Here is a 21,594-nt window from a genome sequence, read left to right on the forward strand (position 1 = left end):
AACGCTCTGCGTCGCCAGGTGTTTCATTAGATTCAATGTGTTACCTCCTTTAACAGTATCACAGTATCAGCTTAAAGCACTTGTTGCAATCATGTTGCAATGTTGTCAATCAATCAATGTTGCAGGCTGCTGAGTTTGCATCTTTTGCTGTGAAGTACAGCCTCACTTTTCACCGCTTTGCCTTGGGCATTTTTAATCTGTAGTAGTGATGTTCGATTCGTGAACGAATCATTCAATACTCGAGAATCACTTTACTGACTCGTGAATCATGATTCACAAGCGCAACTGACTCACTGACTCATCCCTGTTGCTGTTAGCAAACAAATTCCATTAGTAGAAATATATTTAGCTTATAATTAAAATTGTGGGGGGAAAAAACAACAGCCAGTTTATTAACAAAAACATTCCTGCTCTGAACTGGAAGAAAAAACCCTGAGTAGAAGCTCACATCAAGACAATAGCTCCTCGGTTCACAGTAGCATCGCTCAGCTAGCATGCTAACAACACATTTGAGGTACTCACCCCCTCCTTTGCTGTGCTGAATCATAGCATAAGCGAATCACTCAGGACCATTGACTGTTTTCTACAGTCAATGCTCAGGACTAGTGATGCGCGAATCATGAACGAATCGTTCAATACTCGAGAATCACTTTACTGACTCGTGAATCATGATTCACAAGCGCAACTGACTCACTGACTCATCCCTGTTGCTGTTAGCAAACTAATTTCATTAGTAGAAATATATCTAGCTTATAATTCAAATTGTGAAGAAAACACAACATCCAGTATCTTAACAAAACATTTCTGCTCTGAACTGGAAGAAAAACCCTGAGTAGAAGCTCACATCAAGACAATAGCTCCTCGGTTCACAGTAGCATCGCTCTGCTAACATGCTAACAGCACATTTGAGCTACTCACCCCCTCCTTTCCTGCGCTGAATCGTAGGGGAAGCAAATCACTCAGGACTCACTAACCCCCTCCCTCCTGTGCTGAATCGTAGCGTAAGCAAATCACTCAGGACTCACTAACCCCCTCCCTCCTGTGCTGAATCATAAAGCGCACGAATCACTCACTGACTCACTCACTCACCCCCTCCCTCCTGGCTCGCAGCTACTTCTTCTTCTTCTTGGTTGGCAACCAATGTTAGGCAAGACTACCACCCCTGGCTCACAGCTCAGTGGACATTTAGATGAGAAAATATATATTTGACACATGTAAGGAAAATACTAATAAAATAAAAATAAACAAAATAAATGTTCCCTTTAGAAATTCTTTTGCTCTTTTTTGCTATATAAAATAGTTGTTTTCTTTAAGAATCACTCATCTTAGCAGTAGGATTTACATTAAAAGAGAAACAAATTAAGTTTGAGTGAAAATGTACATTTTTTGCACTCTCTGGTCAACTGACTCAGTGACTCAAATGACTCAAAAAACCCGATTCACTTTGGTGAGTGACTCATTAAAACTCGATTCAGTAAAAAGAATCAAATTTACCATCACTACTCAGGACTCACTCACCCCCTCCCTCCTGGCTCACAGCTTCTTCTTCTTCTTCTTGGTTGGCAACCAATGTTAAGGCACTTTACCGCCCCCTGGCTCACAGCTCAGTGGACATTTAGATGAGAAAACATATATTTGACACATTTAAGGAAAATACCAATAAAATAAAATAAAAATAAATAAATTTTCCCTTTAGAATTTTTTGCTCTTTTTTGCTCTAAAGAAAATAGTTGTTTTCTTTTACAATCATTCATCTTAGCAGTAGGATTTACATTAAAAGAGAAACAAATTAAGTTTGAGTGAAAATATACATTTTGCACTCTCTGGTCAACTGACTCAGTGACTCAAATGACTCAAGAAACCCGATTCACTTTGGTGAGTGACTCATTAAAACTCGATTCAATAAAAAGAATCGAATTTACCATCACTAAAGCAGATGGCTCTGTGAATTTCTAAAGCCAAAAGTGTACAGCCTTTCAATATTTCCATGTGCAAAACAAACCTTGCATCTGCAGGGCAGTCACTGGCAGTTCTGGTCCTCGCCTCAAACACCAAAAGGTAATTAAATAAACCCTTATTCAGCATGGATAGCAGCTTATGCGTGGCATGCATGGCCAACAAAAGTGTTAGATGGTTTAACTGATTAACTGCCTTTCTGTAGAGTTTCAGACTCACTTTGACCATAAAGCTGACAAAGGGACCCTATGCAGTGATGGTAGAGAGATTGGTTTGCAAGAAGTTATGGTGTAGGGTCGCGTATATCATAAGTGGAAGATGAAAAGAGAAAAACAGAGGATGAAAGGATACCTAAAAACGGGAGGGGGATCCCTGTCCCTATACAATGCCTTGCAAAGGTATTCAGCCCCCTTGAACTTTTCCACATTTTGTCACATTACAGCCACAAACATGAATCAATTTTATTGGAATTCCACGTGAAAGACCAATACAAAGTGGTGTACACGTGAGAAGTGGAACAAAAATCATACATGATTCCAAACATTTTTTTTTACAAATAAATAACTAAAAAGTGGGGTGTGCGTAATTATTCAGCCCCAGAGTCAATACTTTGTAGTAGGACCACCTTTTGCTGCAATTACAGATGCTACCAGTCTGTTAGGGTATATGCTATTTTCTTCTTTATTTAACTGCACACTTCTATATGCTCATGTAAAGTTGAAGAGCATGTGTAACACGCAAACACTAAAGCAGTCGCACCTGAATGCCATTCAAAAAAAAAAGAAAGAAAAAATGAATGATTGTTTTAAATAAAAGGAGGAGCAAGTGAGTCAGATACCAAAGGCACAGAGATGAAGCAGGTCTGATCGGAAACAGTTTATTTCCAGGCTATGGAGCACAAATAAAAACACCCTTAAAACATACCTAATAAAATGTTGTCAATCTACTAAAACTAAATAAAACAATTCTGAAACCCATAAAACCACGATTTTCTACATTCACTCAAACCCCCTGATATAATTATGCCACATGTTTATTATGGGCCCACCAGCAGGCCAGGAATTCCTTCTTTAGAGTGGAGTCCACGCCAGCCTCGTCTCTGGCAGACGAGGACGAGCCTCCTCTTGTCCTTCTACTGGGCCCATCCTATCCCAGCCAAGCTTGCGTTCTGCACCTGAGTCCATCTTGCGATGCCACCACAGCTCCCCTTGCGTCAGCCCCTATTAAATAACAAATAAGGGGGACCCTCTCCCAACCTGGCTCCACCCAGTAAACGACAGTGGCGATCCTACTCACAAATGCAGGCAGAGGTATATCTTTGCCCTGCTGCCAATCACACATCTTGTCTCCTACTGTCACCGTTCGTTTGTTCTGTCAGGACTAGGTCCCTATGTCACGTTGACCGATCTGTCTCCAGGTTAGGCGTCGCACCCCCACAATCAGGCAGCGCGTCCCTCTTTTCATGTGGCCTGCGCACATTCTTCCTCATATCTGGGGCCTCTCTCCTCCAAGTGCTCAGCTAGCCTGCTTTTAAAAGGTCTTTACATGGCTGACAGGCCACCTCTGGACACACCTATGCCTCAGCAGGTGATCCCTATCAGCTAATTTGTCCCATGTGATAAGATAAGATAACACTTTATTGTCATTGCACAGTTATACATAGTACAATAGTACAATGAAATTGGAAAACTGTCCTACATCGGCAATACAACACAACACGACACGATACGACACATCACAACGCAACACAAACAACACAACAGAGTAACTTAACTTAGTAATAAAGAAATGAAGAATATGTGCAGCCAGTCATCAGTGGATTAAAAACATGCAATATAACTATCAACATACAAACATGCAATGGAAACAGAATAAAACCATGCAAAAAAAGAAAAAAAAAGAAAAAAAAACCTACACTCATAAATAAACACTAAAAATCAGAATAAAACCAATATAAAAGATAGATACAAATTTCCACTGTGTGACACACGAGCCAAAGAATTTTCATTATGGGTAAATGTGGATAAACTGTTTATCTGTACATGACAATGAAACTTGAAACTTGAACTACGTGTATCTTTACAAAGAGAAAAAAAAAAGTCCCCCACTGTGTTTGAACCAATAGAAAAGCTGGTGCTCAGAGGAAGAGGGCGGGCTTTACTTGGTGTCAGTGAGAGAAATGAAAAAAAGCTCAAATGAGTGAGAAGGACGATGAAGGAAACATCTGTGCTGTGTCTGCTCTGTAAGTAGAATCTCTGTGTTTGTTTGAATTCTTGTACTTTGACTGTCTGCTCTCCTGATAACTGATGATGGAGGAGAAGACATGAAAAACAAATCAGGCTGAATTCAAGTTCAAAACACCACGAGGACCAACTGCAGGTCTGAACTGACTCTTTATCTTTGCTCAGGAGTCGAGGAAACACAGCAGGCAGTGAAAAAATCAAATCATTCACTCATTATATCAACGCAGCTCCACAGTGGACACATGACTTTACTGTGTTATTTACATGTAGTAGAAATGATAAATTAAGAGCTGCTTTTTATATAAAATCTTTAGGTACAGAAACATAATGAGACCAAACTGTGTGTTTTGAGTAAATAACAACCAAATCAATTCTCAAACAGAAGTTTTTATTCTATTTAACTGTTAACAAAAACAATATATAAGGATCTGTAAATTCTATTCCAAAGTGGCACAAAAGTGCTTAAAAAGTGGGGACAATTGGTAATTAAAACAGAATTCAACAATTTTTAAATCATATCTAATGATATCTAACAGTACATGTGTTACAGAGGTGCAGTGGTTACTGTCTGCAGTGGTTTCCTTCCACAGATAAAACACATGTTAAGTTAACTGGTGGTTCTAAACTGGCTGTAGGTGTAAATGCAACACAAACAAGATTGGCCCAGATATAGGGAAAAGGTGTCAAGACATGTTGGGGTATTTGTGTTCGTTGGCTCGATTCCAGTATATATGATACCGTTTGAAATATTGGACCCATAACATATAACGTTTCTATTGTTTGAGTGTAATTAAAAAACAGCAGGTTTCTTTTGACGACAGAAAAAAACAGACCTGATGTACTGACCTCATTCTTTTTTTTTATGGTTAATTTTTCCATGCAGATGATATAAAGAGTCCCTACAAAAATGTAAGTATTAAATTTTCCCTTTTTAAAAAAATAAGTAATCTGATATGTGACTTACGAGTCTGCAGCAGGCAGATGAGCTCTCTCCAGACTATTTGTTGCTGCCTGTCTGTACATGTTTACTATGCGGGTGTTTCTGCTTCTTTGTTCCTTACTGTAAACTTACAGACTCCTGCAGATTAGTTGTGGTTTTATGGAGGCTACAGTTACAGCTGCTGCTTCTTGTATAGTACAATATATGTTTATATATACAGCGACATGATTCTGAAGTTTGTGTTTGTCTGTGTTCACCTTTTTTTTTCTTTAAATGAAGCACATGTTTGTGATAATCCTTCCGTGAGATTTTGATACTCATTTTGAGTTTATGGCTTCTTTAAGAGCAAAATTCTGTGTTTTAGTTTGTGTTCAGTTTCACACAGCATATTAGGTCTGACCAACCATCTCAGCTGTGGGCAAAAGCCTAAAATTCTAAAAGAGATAAAACATACAGTCCAAGGCCAGAGCCACTGATGCCACAAGTCAATTGCATTTTACATGTTAACAACTTTGACAGGAATCAGCAGTTGTCCTCCAAGACCCACCATCCCGTAATCACTCCAGCCTCAGCAACCCGACTCTGCCTTTAGGCTGTGGCATATAGTAGGCCCTGACCTGGACAGAGGCAATACATCACTGCATCTTAAATATACAGTTCACAGAGCAGCACACTATCCATCATAAACATATTTAACTCAAGTCATCTTAGATCTGTTCATATGACGTACCTCCACAGCAGTGTTTGTAGTGTGGGCTATAATTAGACTAGAACAGGGGTCGGCAACCCTGGACACTTGTGCCGAAGGGTTAACTGATGGCACGACACACAGTGAATTCATCTGAGGAGGTGCATTAAAAAATAAATGGTCAGGCCAGTGGCGCAAATAAATAATCATTTGCTGTTATGGATTTCTTGTTATGGATAAAACTTTTTTTGTTTCAAAATAACTGATAACTATTCGCTGATAGCTGACAACATATGCGATTAAGTATAATTCTGTGTAGTTCTTCTGTATAGTGTGTAACTGTTAATTTTGAGCGTTATTAAATTTATTACTAATGCAGTCATATGGCACATTGACTTCTGAGGAAACTTTAGATGCCACTCATCATCAGAAAGGCTGTCAACCCCTGGACTAGAGTATCAATGCAATCAAATATCCCTGCCTTCAATTAATCCAACCCCATTACAGCCATTGGCTCACAGCAAAACCACTCTTACACCAGTACCAACTCCCAACAACAAACAAGGAGATTAATTAATAGAGGCAACATTAGTCCACCATGTTACATTTTCCTTCTTCTTTTCCTTTCAGTCTTTACTCTAACTTGTTTCACTGTGTTGCTGGTGGTATATGAATACCAGTGCTGATGTTGGACTTTGTACTTCTGGCCCTATGCCTACTTAACCCAAGTCAGGCAGAATGACAGCGCTCCTTAGAATGCACATTAAACACTGAATCAACAACAGTTTCAATAATTATCCTTTACTATCTCACATTTTTCGACCAGTTTAATAGAGTTATGTTTGTGCAAACTAACTAATTAAATAATTTGCTACTTACCTTAGAAAATGCATTTTAACTCACCAAAAACACCAACAAACAAGATCTTTGAGGTTTGTTAGAGCCATCAAATATCTGAAACATGTGGACTGGACAATTCGGGCTAAAATAATGCAGGTGCTGAAGGCGGCAGATTAACAAATGAGAGAATTGGAGGGAAAAAAAGAAAAGGAAAAAGACAGTGTCACGTGTCAGATTTCACTGTGTGGCCAGCAAGGACATGCAGGGCTAAAGGAGCAAAAAGTAAATACAGCTTTATTGCCAGCAGGGCTGGACTGGGACAAAAAACCGGCCCGGGCATTTTGACTAGAGACCGGCCCACCAGGTATTATAGGAAAAAGCATAAAGCCTTTAAATGAAAACAAACGCTGTTGTCACAGTGATGTACACTGTCTTGTTGGTATATATGTATCAGTCTAATAAACTTAAACCTACACCATCCTCCCTATTCTGGTATTCTAAACAGTACCTGAAAGTCGACTGCTTGGTCGAGTTAACCTCCTGAACTATCTACAACACATGGTGAAAACCTGAAATTAAGACAGAGAAGACTAGAGGTGAGACATGATCATTACTTATGACAGATTTAGATATATTTTCATAAATCATTCATTTGCCACATCAATAAACAGCATGACAGGGCAAAATATTTTTTCCAACATCGCAACCTTTAAAAGTGAAAGGAGATGGACAGACAGGTGAGAAAGAAAAACTTAATTTACTTTTTGATGGCATTTTACACACAGTACTGGTACAGAATCTAGAAAATGTGGGAAAATACTGGCATCATAAACAGTACTTAGCTACTTCTGAAGAAATTATGATGGGACCCTAAAAAATCACTATGTACAATAATGAATTTCTATACATTTTACATCAGATGAAAACGTTTGTTGTAAGATTCAGATAATTATTTGTTAAAAGCGAGACATTTTAAATGAGAATAAGAAAGAAAAGTATTTTATTTGTGCCCTCCTTTCCCTGTTAATGCCCTACCTGGCGCCCTGGCAACACTTTGCTAGACCCGCCCCTGCACAGTTACCAGCTGTCAGCTACACCGGAAATGATCCTGGTGTTATTTGTCTCTCAGAAACAGTTCATAACTTCCCTTCAACTCATTCATGTCACCTAAAAGGTAAACCTGTTTCTCCATCACCTGTTCAGCTCTGATGATTCAGTAAGGACATCTCCTGGTTTCATCTGCATGTTTCCCTCTCACCAGATAACCAAACCGATATCATGACCAGCAGCTTTACAGCTGTGGCTCCAGCAAACATCAGCTGATACTAGAAATTAATATTAAATAAATTCTAACAACAGCTGATCAAGTTAAGCTTAAACGTGCTGCTGTTGTTTAGCGCGACATCCGCTGGTTTCTTGTTTCTGATGCAAAGTGGGCGATAAACAAACACGAGAGAAAAGCCGATCAGCTGATCATTAATCAGTTTCATGATTGAAGTAGAAACAGGAGGGGGGGGGGGGAATTAGAGGAGAAGAGGCAGCTGTGCAGCAAAGACTGAATAAATCCAGCTTTGTGTCTTGAACTCCGGGACAAACTGTGTTCCTTTTCACCTCAATACGAAATGGGCAATATTTTCTCTGAATGCGAGACGATTCCGTTTTTTACGGGACGTTTGGAAACTCTAATAACTAACCTTATAAATAAAATAAGATAAAACAAGTTCAACATCAATAACATCATGGCACCCGCCCAGCAGTATAGAAACTCCATCATGCTAGCTAGTATGCAGTACGAGTTATTGTAACTGACTGTAAAGAGTCAGCATAACGAAAATAAACTTCACCTAAACTTGGTTTATATCTGACCCAGATAGACTGCAGGTCATAACTTCTTACCTGAAGTTCACTTCACCGCCTCAGGTCTCTGCTCCTCCTGCCTTTCCATCATCCACCTGCCAGCGTGTTGCATCTGCGCCTCCACCACTTGCTAATGTTACTGAATCTGTGGAAGCTCCGCAATAGCCACCACCAAACAATTGAGTTATTTTTACACATCTCCCAGCATCTGGCCAATCCACCACCTTTCAGTGTTTATACCGTTATGAAAAAAAAAAAAAACAGCAAAAAAACCCCATCGGCCCATAAAAACGTAAAATCACCATCGGCCCACCGGGCAAATGCTCGGTATGCCCGATGGCCAGTCCAGCTATGATTGCCAGGGAGAACACGACAGAGTTTAGTGCAGTGACATTTTGTTTTGTGGAGATCATTTTACCACAAAAGCTTTAAAACATCTAGACCTACTTTTGATGCCAACTCTTATTTCTGATCATCCTATAGTCCCACATCGCAAACATTAGCAAAACACCACCTCCTGAGTCTGAGCTGAAGAACACAGCATTACAGCCTTCCTTACATACTGACAGTATTTCCCTAAGAATCACGTTGATATTGATTGGGTTAGTCTGTGTGTGTGTGAAGGTGTAACTAGGCTGCGTGGACACTTAACATCTGTGGCTGTAATCCAGCTGACCACGAAGTGTAATGTGTGTGTCAGTGTGATGTGTTGTAGTGTCAGGAGTCAGTATACAGCTACAAAGCTTTTTGTTCAGTGTGTACAAACAGCTGTAGCTCCATAAAGGCAGCATGCAGAGACTCACAGTGTCTTATAATGAGAGGCTGCTTTCTCTCACACATTATGGTCACTTATTATCAGCACATGTTGTTGTTTGTGGAACCTGCAGAAACTCAATTCAATAACTTAACTGTAAAAAAAACCCCTCCATGCACTTTCTGTCATAAAAAGACTTGACTGTTGCACATCTCTCCATCTTAGACAAGTATTATGTCTTGCTTTTGCTGAACCTCATTCATACTGAGTTTCTCAAAAGAGTGACCTTTGACCTTTAGATGCAGATGGACAGCTGAGTCTTGTCCTGTTGAGGTGGCTCTTCTATATTGCGTCTATGTCCCACTCACATTTTGCATCAGGCAACCTCAGGTGGTCGCATTTAATACAACCAGGAACTTGAGATGAAATAGACAAATTAAATACAGGGAGAATCAAATATGAACACTAAGCTAGCTAACAATCAAACAGACATTTTTTATGTGAACAAAAACTTGAACGTCCTCATAAACACTGGATCACAGACCCAGAACCATGACAGTGGTATGAAACATGATGGGCTGCCACAGCACCAACAGGAAGTGTTTCCATAGAAACAGGAAGTTCTTGCAAAAACAAGGAGAAAGAAGTTTTCCAATTACTATTAAGCAAAGTTTGAAGAAAAACTGTAAGATATTACACATCATTTGTAAATATGTAATGTAACTGACATATAAACTGTAAAAATCCAATAACATGTGAAAACAGTACCAGTCAAAGGTTTGGGCACACTGAGTCATAGCGGAGCTCTTTATCCTTTTTCACATATTATATTAGCAGTAAACAATCACAGCAAGAAAACATCAGCAGAGTTCTTCAGTAACCTGCAGGAAACTGAGCTTTGGTTCCAGCCAGAGGTGGCAAAAGTACAGACATTCTTTACTTAATAAAAGTACAGATACCTGTGTTTAAGAAAAAAAGTTTCCAGTAAAAGTTGAAGGACTGAAGACACTTCTTTACTCAAGTAAAAGTGAAAAAGTACAACCTTTGAAATGTACTCACAGTACTAAGTAGCTCCTTGAAGGCCAAATCTAACCATTTTTGTACAAAGGTAACTGAAACTTGTGTTATATTAATGTAATAATAAAACAATATTAGTAGATGAGAGTACAAATATTATTACATTTTGAATTACAAGGAGTGAACGGGAATTCTAATAAAATAATAACTATCTGTTGCCTACACTATACAGGGTGACTTTGCCTCCACACCTAAACTGTAAAATGAACACAGTCAGGGGTGACAGTAGGTTTCAGTTGTGGGGGAAACCTAAGATCTATGCAGTGGCTCAGCAGGGGTGAAAATATTCACACTCAGAATGATTTCTAATATGAGCCCCAGTAGATTTTCTTAGTGTGCAAGCTGTGATTAGATAGACTGCTGCTCTGTGTGGATGTACCTAACTGAATTAGACCAGCAGATGTTTCATGAGGTGTCCCAGCTGATTTCTATTTTCTATACTGACAGTACGCTGTTTGTGCTGTCTTTATACTGGATGATATAAAGCTGATATGAATGTGGAAATTCAGTGAATGAATCTCAGCATCATCATCTTAACTTCAATTTGATCTCTGCTACACTTGATGTAACTTAGCCAATACCTGATTTAGAAACATAGGACTGACATGTAAGCAGTCGTTACCTTTACATATAACCTCTTACTTCCACTCCTGTCCTGTCTTTTCTTACAACTAACTTCATCTCTGATGCAATTATCTAAAACTCTTTTCTCCCTTTGTGAAATACAGCAGCTGAACCTTTAGCTAGCATGACACTGTGAGACAAAAACTGCACACAGTTTGTGTGTTTGGTGATGTTTGTTGAGCTGATAGAAATACTGCATTTGAAATTACTCCATTCAGGCTTCTTTCTCTTCTGTAGGGCTAGCTAGTTGCTGAAGTACCACAAACACTATACAAGTGCTTGCATTTCATTTGCCCCATTTTAACTCTCAAGTGTAAATGCTATTAATTAACCTAAAGTAACAAAAGTATAAAGTTTGAAAAAGTAAAGTACAGATACCTGAAAAATTCAGTACAGTAACAAAGTAACAAAGTATGAATACTTTGTTACTAAGTATGAATACTTTGTCACTTCCCACCTCTGCAGCTAGCTTACTTTGCTAATAAATCACTGTTTGGGAAGAAATATCAGCAGCACAGTGAGAGGACAACTAACTAAATCTCAAACTCCAGACCACTATCATTCCTACGCGTAACATACACGCCCCCAAGGTGTCTCATAGTAATGTAAAAGGTACGCTTCCACGTTCGTATGAAATGCTCTGGGTTCTCAAATGAATCCAGTAGAAAGCTGCTTGCGGCAACTCTAGCCCTAACGCTAACCTTAACCCCATCACAAAGTGATAATACAGGGAGTGCAGAATTATTAGGCAAATGAGTATTTTGTCCACATCATCCTCTTCATGCATGTTGTCTTACTCCAAGCTGTATAGGCTCGAAAGCCTACTACCAATTAAGCATATTAGGTGATGTGCATCTCTGTAATGAGAAGGGGTGTGGTCTAATGACATCAACACCCTATATCAGGTGTGCATAATTATTAGGCAACTTCCTTTCCTTTGGCAAAATGGGTCAAAAGAAGGACTTGACAGGCTCAGAAAAGTCAAAAATAGTGAGATATCTTGCAAAGGGATGCAGCAGTCTTAAAATTGCAAAGCTTCTGAAGCGTGATCATCGAACAATCAAGCGTTTCATTCAAAATAGTCAACAGGGTCGCAAGAAGCGTGTGGAAAACCAAGGCGCAAAATAACTGCCCATGAACTGAGAAAAGTCAAGCGTGCAGCTGCCAAGATGCCACTTGCCACCAGTTTGGCCATATTTCAGAGCTGCAACATCACTGGAGTGCCCAAAAGCACAAGGTGTGCAATACTCAGAGACATGGCCAAGGTAAGAAAGGCTGAAAGACGACCACCACTGAACAAGACACACAAGCTGAAACGTCAAGACTGGGCCAAGAAATATCTCAAGACTGATTTTTCTAAGGTTTTATGGACTGATGAAATGAGAGTGAGTCTTGATGGGCCAGATGGATGGGCCCGTGGCTGGATTGGTAAAGGGCAGAGAGCTCCAGTCCGACTCAGACGCCAGCAAGGTGGAGGTGGAGTACTGGTTTGGGCTGGTATCATCAAAGATGAGCTTGTGGGGCCTTTTCGGGTTGAGGATGGAGTCAAGCTCAACTCCCAGTCCTACTGCCAGTTTCTGGAAGACACCTTCTTCAAGCAGTGGTACAGGAAGAAGTCTGCATCCTTCAAGAAAAACATGATTTTCATGCAGGACAATGCTCCATCACACGCGTCCAAGTACTCCACAGCGTGGCTGGCAAGAAAGGGTATAAAAGAAGAAAAACTAATGACATGGCCTCCTTGTTCACCTGATCTGAACCCCATTGAGAACCTGTGGTCCATCATCAAATGTGAGATTTACAAGGAGGAAAACAGTACACCTCTCTGAACAGTGTCTGGGAGGCTGTGGTTGCTGCTGCACGCAATGTTGATGGTGAACAGATCAAAACACTGACAGAATCCATGGATGGCAGGCTTTTGAGTGTTCTTGCAAAGAAAGGTGGCTATATTGGTCGCTGATTTGTTTTTGAATGTCAGAAATGTATATTTGTGAATGTGGAGATGTTATATTGGTTTCACTGGTAAAAATAAATAATTGAAATGAGTATATATTTGTTTTTTGTTAAGTTGCCTAATAATTATGCACAGTAATAGTCACCTGCACACACAGATATCCCCCTAAAATAGCTAAAACTAAAAACAAACTAAAAACTACTTCCAAAAACATTCAGCTTTGATATTAATGAGTTTTTTGGGTTCATTGAGAACATGGTTGTTGTTCAATAATAAAATTATTCCTCAAAAATACAACTTGCCTAATAATTCTGCACTCCCTGTACAGTGCCTCTCGCCCTATGACAGCAGTCCTGTCGTTTCTTCTCTTATAACTAACTTCATCACGGATGAAAAAACCCCCCTCAGATTCTTTTCTCTCACTGTGAAATACAGCACCTGGTCCTGACTAGCAACACACTGGGATAGGCTTCCGCCGACCTGGAATCCTGAATTGTTTTGGTAGAGGACGACAGATAGAGCCCTTACAGAGTTCAGCCTGCACTGAAGAATAAAAGGTAGTCACACAAACTCAGTTTTGCAGCAAAATATAAGAGACGAGAGTTGATTCAAGATTATATCATTGCAATGCATTTCACTTTAAGAAAGACAAGTACGGCTGACTAGATGTATCAGGCATACCTAAAAAAACTGACTTCCGCTAGTTCTACAAAGAATGGAGGTACGATCAAATGTCAAATATGATCTATTGTTTCTACAAATCATACATAAACAATCGTCATCTCAACATTCAGCTAACTATTGATGCGTTTCATCAGCTTACTGCTGTTAGTTGACATTTTACATCCATCGATTCCGGAAGAACACTGGAGGTTAAAATGTACGAGCTACTCCTGATTGGTCAGATGCATAAACGTCACTATCAGTGACATAGCCTGTTTTTTGCCTATTGGCTGCAGAAAGTCAGAGTGGTGATCTCATAGAGTGGCATAAAGTAGGGCCATTTAGTGCATCGACGGAAGTTACCGCCTTGATGCGATGTTCCGGCTACCTTGGAAACTGTGGCACTCAGACGGGCAGTAAAAACATTTTGTTTGTTTTTTGGCTCCCAAGCGAGGGAAAAAAAAACAAAACCATCGCTAGCAACAGAGCGTCTGTTTTAATCGCAGATAAAAAGGTACATTTAAAGCTCGAGATCTTTTGCGAGAGACGGATCTTGATGAGGCAGTCCAGTTGAACTCCGTATATCTGATTTCCGACACAAGAAACGCAACACAGATACCGTTAAACGGAAGCGTCAAGAGAAGCGGTAGTTGTCAGTCAGTGACTTTCAGCTTTCTTAAAAATTGATTTTTAACTAATTACCTAACGTATTAAGACCTTAAACTCAGGTTCTGATATACACTGAAAGTACAGACATCATCAGACATTTAGACCAAGCTAACACCATCAGAACCTTAAAACCCGGATATGGCTTTTGGAACATCTGCATCATTCTGGATCTTTCTCTGCGTCTGTGGGTTTGTCTGTGCAGGTGAGGCTTAGCTGTTAGAAACTAAACTGTGTTTAAATAAATTTAATAGAAAGTTGAAAAATATCGGCCTGGTGTCTATGAAATTTCCTCCAAAAATATTTGCGTTGTAATCCCTTTTACGGCTATGTGTGTGAAGGCGGCACGAGGCTGGGTGGAGTACCACTCAGCTCTCGCGATCCGTGTTATCTGTACCATAAGTAGAGATATTTAATATGAAGGCAATAGACAGAGTGTTACAGGCATAGGCCTAAAGAATGTAGCCTGATGGGCAGTGTAGTCCGTGCTGCAGGGAGAATGGACTACCACACCCGTTATGTGTCTGTGAGCGAGGGAGGGAGAGAGAGGAGGGAGAAAAAGAGTTTAAAAGTATGAGATGCGCTTCCATCACCCGTTTCTGGTCAGTTCTGGTATATCTATATCTATCTATCTATCTATCTATATATATATAGAATAGAATAGAATAGAATTCAACTTTATTGTCATTGCACATGCACAGGTACAGGGCAACGAAATGCAGTTTGCATCCATCCAGAAAGTGCTTTAGTGATATAGATATATTACAATATATATTAGCAATAATATAGATATGCAAGTATATTACAGAAATGGGTCTATTATGGTATGTTATAATGTACACAGTATGAAGTATGTTGTGAATATTCTACAGGGAGTGCAGAATTATTAGGCAAATGAGTATTTTGTCCACATCATCCTCTTCATGCATGTTGTCTTACTCCAAGCTGTATAGGCTCGAAAGCCTACTACCAATTAAGCATATTAGGTGATGTGCATCTCTGTAATGAGAAGGGGTGTGGTCTAATGACATCAACACCCTATATCAGGTGTGCATAATTATTAGGCAACTTCCTTTTCTTTGGCAAAATGGGTCAAAAGAAGGACTTGACAGGCTCAGAAAAGTCAAAAATAGTGAGATATCTTGCAGAGGGATGCAGCAGTCTTAAAATTGCAAAGCTTCTGAAGCGTGATCATCGAACAATCAAGCGTTTCATTCAAAATAGTCAACAGGGTCGCAAGAAGCGTGTGGAAAACCAAGGCGCAAAATAACTGCCCATGAACTGAGAAAAGTCAAGCGTGCAGCTGCCAAGATGCCACTTGCCACCAGTTTGGCCATATTTCAGAGCTGCAACATCACTGGAGTGCCCAAAAGCACAAGGTGTGCAATACTCAGAGACATGGCCAAGGTAAGAAAGGCTGAAAGACGACCACCACTGAACAAGACACACAAGCTGAAACGTCAAGACTGGGCCAAGAAATATCTCAAGACTGATTTTTCTAAGGTTTTATGGACTGATGAAATGAGAGTGAGTCTTGATGGGCCAGATGGATGGGCCCGTGGCTGGATTGGTAAAGGGCAGAGAGCTCCAGTCCGACTCAGACGCCAGCAAGGTGGAGGTGGAGTACTGGTTTGGGCTGGTATCATCAAAGATGAGCTTGTGGGGCCTTTTCGGGTTGAGGATGGAGTCAAGCTCAACTCCCAGTCCTACTGCCAGTTTCTGGAAGACACCTTCAAGCAGTGGTACAGGAAGAAGTCTGCATCCTTCAAGAAAAACATGATTTTCATGCAGGACAATGCTCCATCACACGCGTCCAAGTACTCCACAGCGTGGCTGGCAAGAAAGGGTATAAAAGAAGAAAAACTAATGACATGGCCTCCTTGTTCACCTGATCTGAACCCCATTGAGAACCTGTGGTCCATCATCAAATGTGAGATTTACAAGGAGGGAAAACAGTACACCTCTCTGAACAGTGTCTGGGAGGCTGTGGTTGCTGCTGCACGCAATGTTGATGGTGAACAGATCAAAACACTGACAGAATCCATGGATGGCAGGCTTTTGAGTGTCCTTGCAAAGAAAGGTGGCTATATTGGTCGCTGATTTGTTTTTGTTTTGTTTTTGAATGTCAGAAATGTATATTTGTGAATGTGGAGATGTTATATTGGTTTCACTGGTAAAATAAATAATTGAAATGGGTATATTTGTTTTTGTTAAGTTGCCTAATAATTATGCACAGTAATAGTCACCTGCACACACAGATATCCCCCTAAAATAGCTAAAACTAAAAACAAACTAAAAACTACTTCCAAAAACATTCAGCTTTGATATTAATGAGTTTTTTGGGTTCATTGAGAACATGGTTGTTGTTCAATAATAAAATTATTCCTCAAAAATACAACTTGCCTAATAATTCTGCACTCCCTGTATAACTATAGGTATGTACAGGCTGTAGTGAGTACAAGCTATGTACAGGATATGAACAGGATATAAATATGAAAAACTATACAGAATATGAAATAAATAACTTTACAGAAATCTGAGTTATACAGCTATACAGAAATGGGAACTATGCAAGTTGTAAACAGTTGTAAGGTTAAAAATTATTGTATGTACAGAATGATTATTTACACAGAACTATACAGTAGTGCAGTTAAGATAAGTGAGGGTGTGGATAATTTCTACAGAGGCTGTATAAAGTGCTAGTGGTTGTGAGTGGTGGTTCAGTCCATGTTATTATTGTGTGTTTGAGGGCACGGTTGTCCATTGTGGGTGTGTGTATGTTCAGTCCATGTGTTAACGTGGGTCAGATGTCAGGAGGCAGAGTTCAGGAGTCTGACAGCTGTGGGGAAGAAGCTGTTCCGGTACCTGGTGGTCTTAGTCCGGAGGCTCCTGTAGCGCCTCCCAGAGGGCAGGAGGGTGAAGAGTCCATGTGATGGGTGACTGGGGTCTCTGATGATTTTCCCAGCCCTTTTCAGACACCGCTTCCTGTAGATGTCTTTTATGGCAGGAAGTGGTGCTCCGCGATGTGCTGGGCAGTTTTCACGACCCTCTGCAACGCCTTCCGGTCCGAGGCAGAGCAGTTCCCGCACCAGACTGTTATACAGTTGGTCAGGATGCTCTCGATGGTGCAGCGATAGAAGTTCACCAGGATGTCTGAGGAAAGGTGGTTCTTCCTCAGAGTCCTCAAGAAGAAGAGGCGCTGGTGAGCCTTCTTGACCAGCTTGGAGCAGTTGGTCGTCCAGGTGAGATCTCGGAGATGTGGACTCCCAGGAACTTGAAGCTGCTCACACGCTCCACAGCCGCCCCTTAATGTGGATGGGTGGATGTGGGTCAGCATTCCTCCTGTAGTCCACGATGAGCTCCTTGGTCTTCTCGGTGTTAAGCAGCAGGTTGTTTGTGTCGCACCACTCAGCCAGACGATCCACCTCCTCCCTGTAGGCGGTCTCATCGTTGTCACTGATGAGGCCAATCACCGTGGTGTCATCTGCAAACTTAATGATGGTGTTGGAATCATCAGCAGGTCTGCAGTCGTGGGTGAAGAGGGAGTAGAGGAAAGGGCTCATCACACAGCCTTGTGGTACACGGTGTTCATTGTGATGGTAGATGAGCAGTGGTTATCCAGCCGGACATGTTGGGGGCGGTTGGTCAGGAAGTCCAGTAACCATTTGCAGATGAGGGAACTGATGCCCAGGTCTGTCAGTTTCCTGATGAGTTGTGAGGGTGGATTGTATTGAACGCTGAACTGAAGTCTATAAACAGCATTCTGGCGTAGGTGATGTTGTTGTCCAGGTGTGAGAGGACAGAGTGCAGTGCGATGGAGACTGCATCCTCTGTGCTCCTGTTCTGGCGGTATGCGAATTGGTGGGGGTCCAGGGTGGGGGAAGACAGGATTTGAAGTGTGCTAGGACCAGCTGCTCTAAGCACTTAGTGATGATGGGGTGAGTGCTACTGGGCGGTAGTCATTGAGGCAAGATGGGTTGGAGTTTTTGGGTATCGGGACGATGGAGGTGGATTTGAAGCAGGCCGGTACCACAGCGTGGGCCAAGGACAGGTTGAATATGTCTGTCAGCACTCCTGCAAGCTCCCCAGAACATGCTCTGAGAACACGACCGGGGATGCCATCAGGACCTGCAGCCTTGTGGACATTGATCCTGCTCAGCACCGCTCCTACATCGGTGGGGGAGAGAGTCAGAGGTTGGTGGTCTGGCGTCACATCTGCTTTGGTTGTGGTTGTGGGGTTCCTTGCTCAAAACGAGCGTAAAAGTTGTTGAGCTCGTTGAGGAAGGAGACATCAGAGGATGCGGGGAGGGTTTGGTGGTCCTGTAGTTTGTGATGGTCTGGAGTCCTTGCCACATGCGTCGGGGTTGGAGTTGGAGAAGTGTTCTTCTACCTTCTTTTGTAATGGTGTTTGGCTTTTTGATGCCCTTCTTTAGATTAGCCCTGGCTGTACTGTAGGCGTGTGCATCTCCTGACCTAAAAAGGCGGTGTTGCGGGCCTTCAGGAGGAGACGAACATCCCGGTTCATCCAAGGCTTCTGGTTGGGGTACATGGTGATCCGCGTTTCTGGGTGGTGACACTGTCTGTGGTTTTGAGATGTAATCCAGTACAGATGAGGCGTACTGGTCCAGGTCTGTGTTGGTGAACATATTCCAGTCTGTGTTTTAAATCTGTCCTGAGCACTGCGTCTGTCCCCTCTGGCCACACTTTAATTGTCCTCACAGCAGGTTTCACACGTTGGATGAGTGGTGAATACCGAGGTGTGAGGAACAGGGAGAGATGGTCCGATTGTCCAATGTGGGGGAGGGGCGTGGCTTTGTAGGCTCCAGCCAGGTTGGAATAAACATGGTCTAAAGTCTTGACTCCTCTGGTGTGGCAGGAGACATGTTGGTGGAATCTGGGAGGACTGTCTTTAAGTTGGTGTGGTTGAAGTCGCCAGCAACAATAAAAGCAGCCTCGGGTGTTTATTCTGGTGTTTGTTAATGGCTGCAGAAAGTTCTTTCATGGCCAACCTAGCATTAGCGTCAGGGGGTATATACACGGCAGTGAGTATGATCAAGTGAGTTCTCTGGGGACATAATAAGGTCTGCATTTGACCATTAAAACTCCGCATTAGGTGAGCAGTGACTCTCAGTAGTAGTGGAGTTCATGCACCAAGCATTGTTAATATAAATGCACAAACCTCCACCTCTGGTCTTGCCGAGTCATCTGCTAGCCTGTCGGCTCGGTGTGTGTAGCGCCCCTGCTAACTCGATAGCATTGTCCGGGCAGCTGTTGTTCAACTATGTTTCGGTGAAAAACATGACATTTGAGTCCATAATCCGTCTGTTGTTAGTGATGGAGAGCCGTATCTCATCCATTTTGTTTGCCAGAGAACGGACATTGGCGAGGAAAATACTGGGTAAAGGCAGCCGGTGTGGTGTTAGCTTTAGCTTAGCCCGTAGCCGTCCGCGCCTACCTCGCCTTTGTTTATGATCTCGGCGCCGTCTGCGTGCACTTCCGCCCGGCTGGGGAGAGTGGGCAGCCTCCGGTGTTCTGGAGATCTCTGGGATGAGTCGGAGATCGGCGATAAAACTGTTGGAGTTATGAGTCCAGATGTCCAGAAGCTCTTGTCTGCTGTAGGTCAGCAACGCACAGCAATTCTGGACGAATAATCCGGTTAAAAGTAGATAAAAAACCGCTAAATAGCAGATTCTGGAGAGACACTGAGCCTCGCGTTGTTCACGCGCCGCCATCTTGGATAATATACGTGTGTGTGTATATATATGTATATATATATATATATATACATATATATACATGTACAGGAACATCTGTGCCGAGTATAACCTGGAAGTCCCGAGGTCAAAATGGGAGACGCCCCCAAGGGTGGTGGAGAATGACCGAGCTAAGATCCTGTGGGACTTCCAGATGCAGACGGACAAAATGGTGGTGGCTAACCAACCGGACATAGTGGTGGTAGACAAACAGAAGAAGATGGCTGTAGTGATCGATGTAGCGGTTCCGAATGACAGCAATATCAGGAAGAAGGAACACGAGAAGCTGGAGAAATACCAAGGGCTCAGAGAAGAGCTCGAGAGGATGTGGAGGGTGAAGGTAACGGTGGTCCCCGTGGTAATCGGAGCACTAGGTGCGGTGACTCCCAAGCTAGACGAGTGGCTCCAGCAGATCCCGGGAACAACATCGGAGATCTCTGTCCAGAAGAGCGCAGTCCTGGGAACAGCTAAGATACTGCAAGAGGACCCTCAAGCTCCCAGGCCTCTGGTAGAGGACCCGAGCTTGAAGGATAAACCGCCCGCAGGGGTGAGAGGGTGTTTATATGTATATGTATATATATATATATATATATATATATATATATATATATATATATATATATATATGTAATATGTGTATACAGGAGTGCAGAATTATTAGGCAAATGAGTATTTTGTCCACATCATCCTCTTCATGCATGTTGTCTTACTCCAAGCTGTATAGGCTCGAAAGCCTACTACCAATTAAGCATATTAGGTGATGTGCATCTCTGTAATGAGAAGGGGTGTGGTCTAATGACATCAACACCCTATATCAGGTGTGCATAATTATTAGGCAACTTCCTTTCCTTTGGCAAAATGGGTCAAAAGAAGGACTTGACAGGCTCAGAAAAGTCAAAAATAGTGAGATATCTTGCAGAGGGATGCAGCAGTCTTAAAATTGCAAAGCTTCTGAAGCGTGATCATCGAACAATCAAGCGTTTCATTCAAAATAGTCAACAGGGTCGCAAGAAGCGTGTGGAAAAACCAAGGCGCAAAATAACTGCCCATGAACTGAGAAAAGTCAAGCGTGCAGCTGCCAAGATGCCACTTGCCACCAGTTTGGCCATATTTCAGAGCTGCAACATCACTGGAGTGCCCAAAAGCACAAGGTGTGCAATACTCAGAGACATGGCCAAGGTAAGAAAGGCTGAAAGACGACCACCACTGAACAAGACACACAAGCTGAAACGTCAAGACTGGGCCAAGAAATATCTCAAGACTGATTTTTCTAAGGTTTTATGGACTGATGAAATGAGAGTGAGTCTTGATGGGCCAGATGGATGGGCCCGTGGCTGGATTGGTAAAGGGCAGAGAGCTCCAGTCCGACTCAGACGCCAGCAAGGTGGAGGTGGAGTACTGGTTTGGGCTGGTATCATCAAAGATGAGCTTGTGGGGCCTTTTCGGGTTGAGGATGGAGTCAAGCTCAACTCCCAGTCCTACTGCCAGTTTCTGGAAGACACCTTCTTCAAGCAGTGGTACAGGAAGAAGTCTGCATCCTTCAAGAAAAACATGATTTTCATGCAGGACAATGCTCCAT

General features: G+C 41.9%; 1 protein-coding gene across 2 annotated transcripts in view; it reads left to right on the forward strand.

Annotated features, from left to right (window-relative positions):
* LOC120437551 overlaps window positions 1-21,594 on the forward strand; it is a 48,736-nt gene that overhangs the window by 17,080 nt on the left and 10,062 nt on the right. The window contains exon 1 of one of the 2 annotated variants that reach the window (XR_005611221.1): window positions 13,356-13,490. The exons of the other annotated variant lie outside the window; for it this stretch is intronic. The gene's annotated coding sequence lies outside the window, so the exon portion shown is untranslated. Of the gene's footprint in view, window positions 1-13,355; window positions 13,491-21,594 lie in introns of those variants that run through there. 2 annotated transcript variants of the gene reach the window in all.

The sequence above is a fragment of the Oreochromis aureus genome, linkage group 3 (genome assembly GCF_013358895.1).
Source record: "Oreochromis aureus strain Israel breed Guangdong linkage group 3, ZZ_aureus, whole genome shotgun sequence".
Taxonomy (NCBI): domain Eukaryota; kingdom Metazoa; phylum Chordata; class Actinopteri; order Cichliformes; family Cichlidae; genus Oreochromis; species Oreochromis aureus.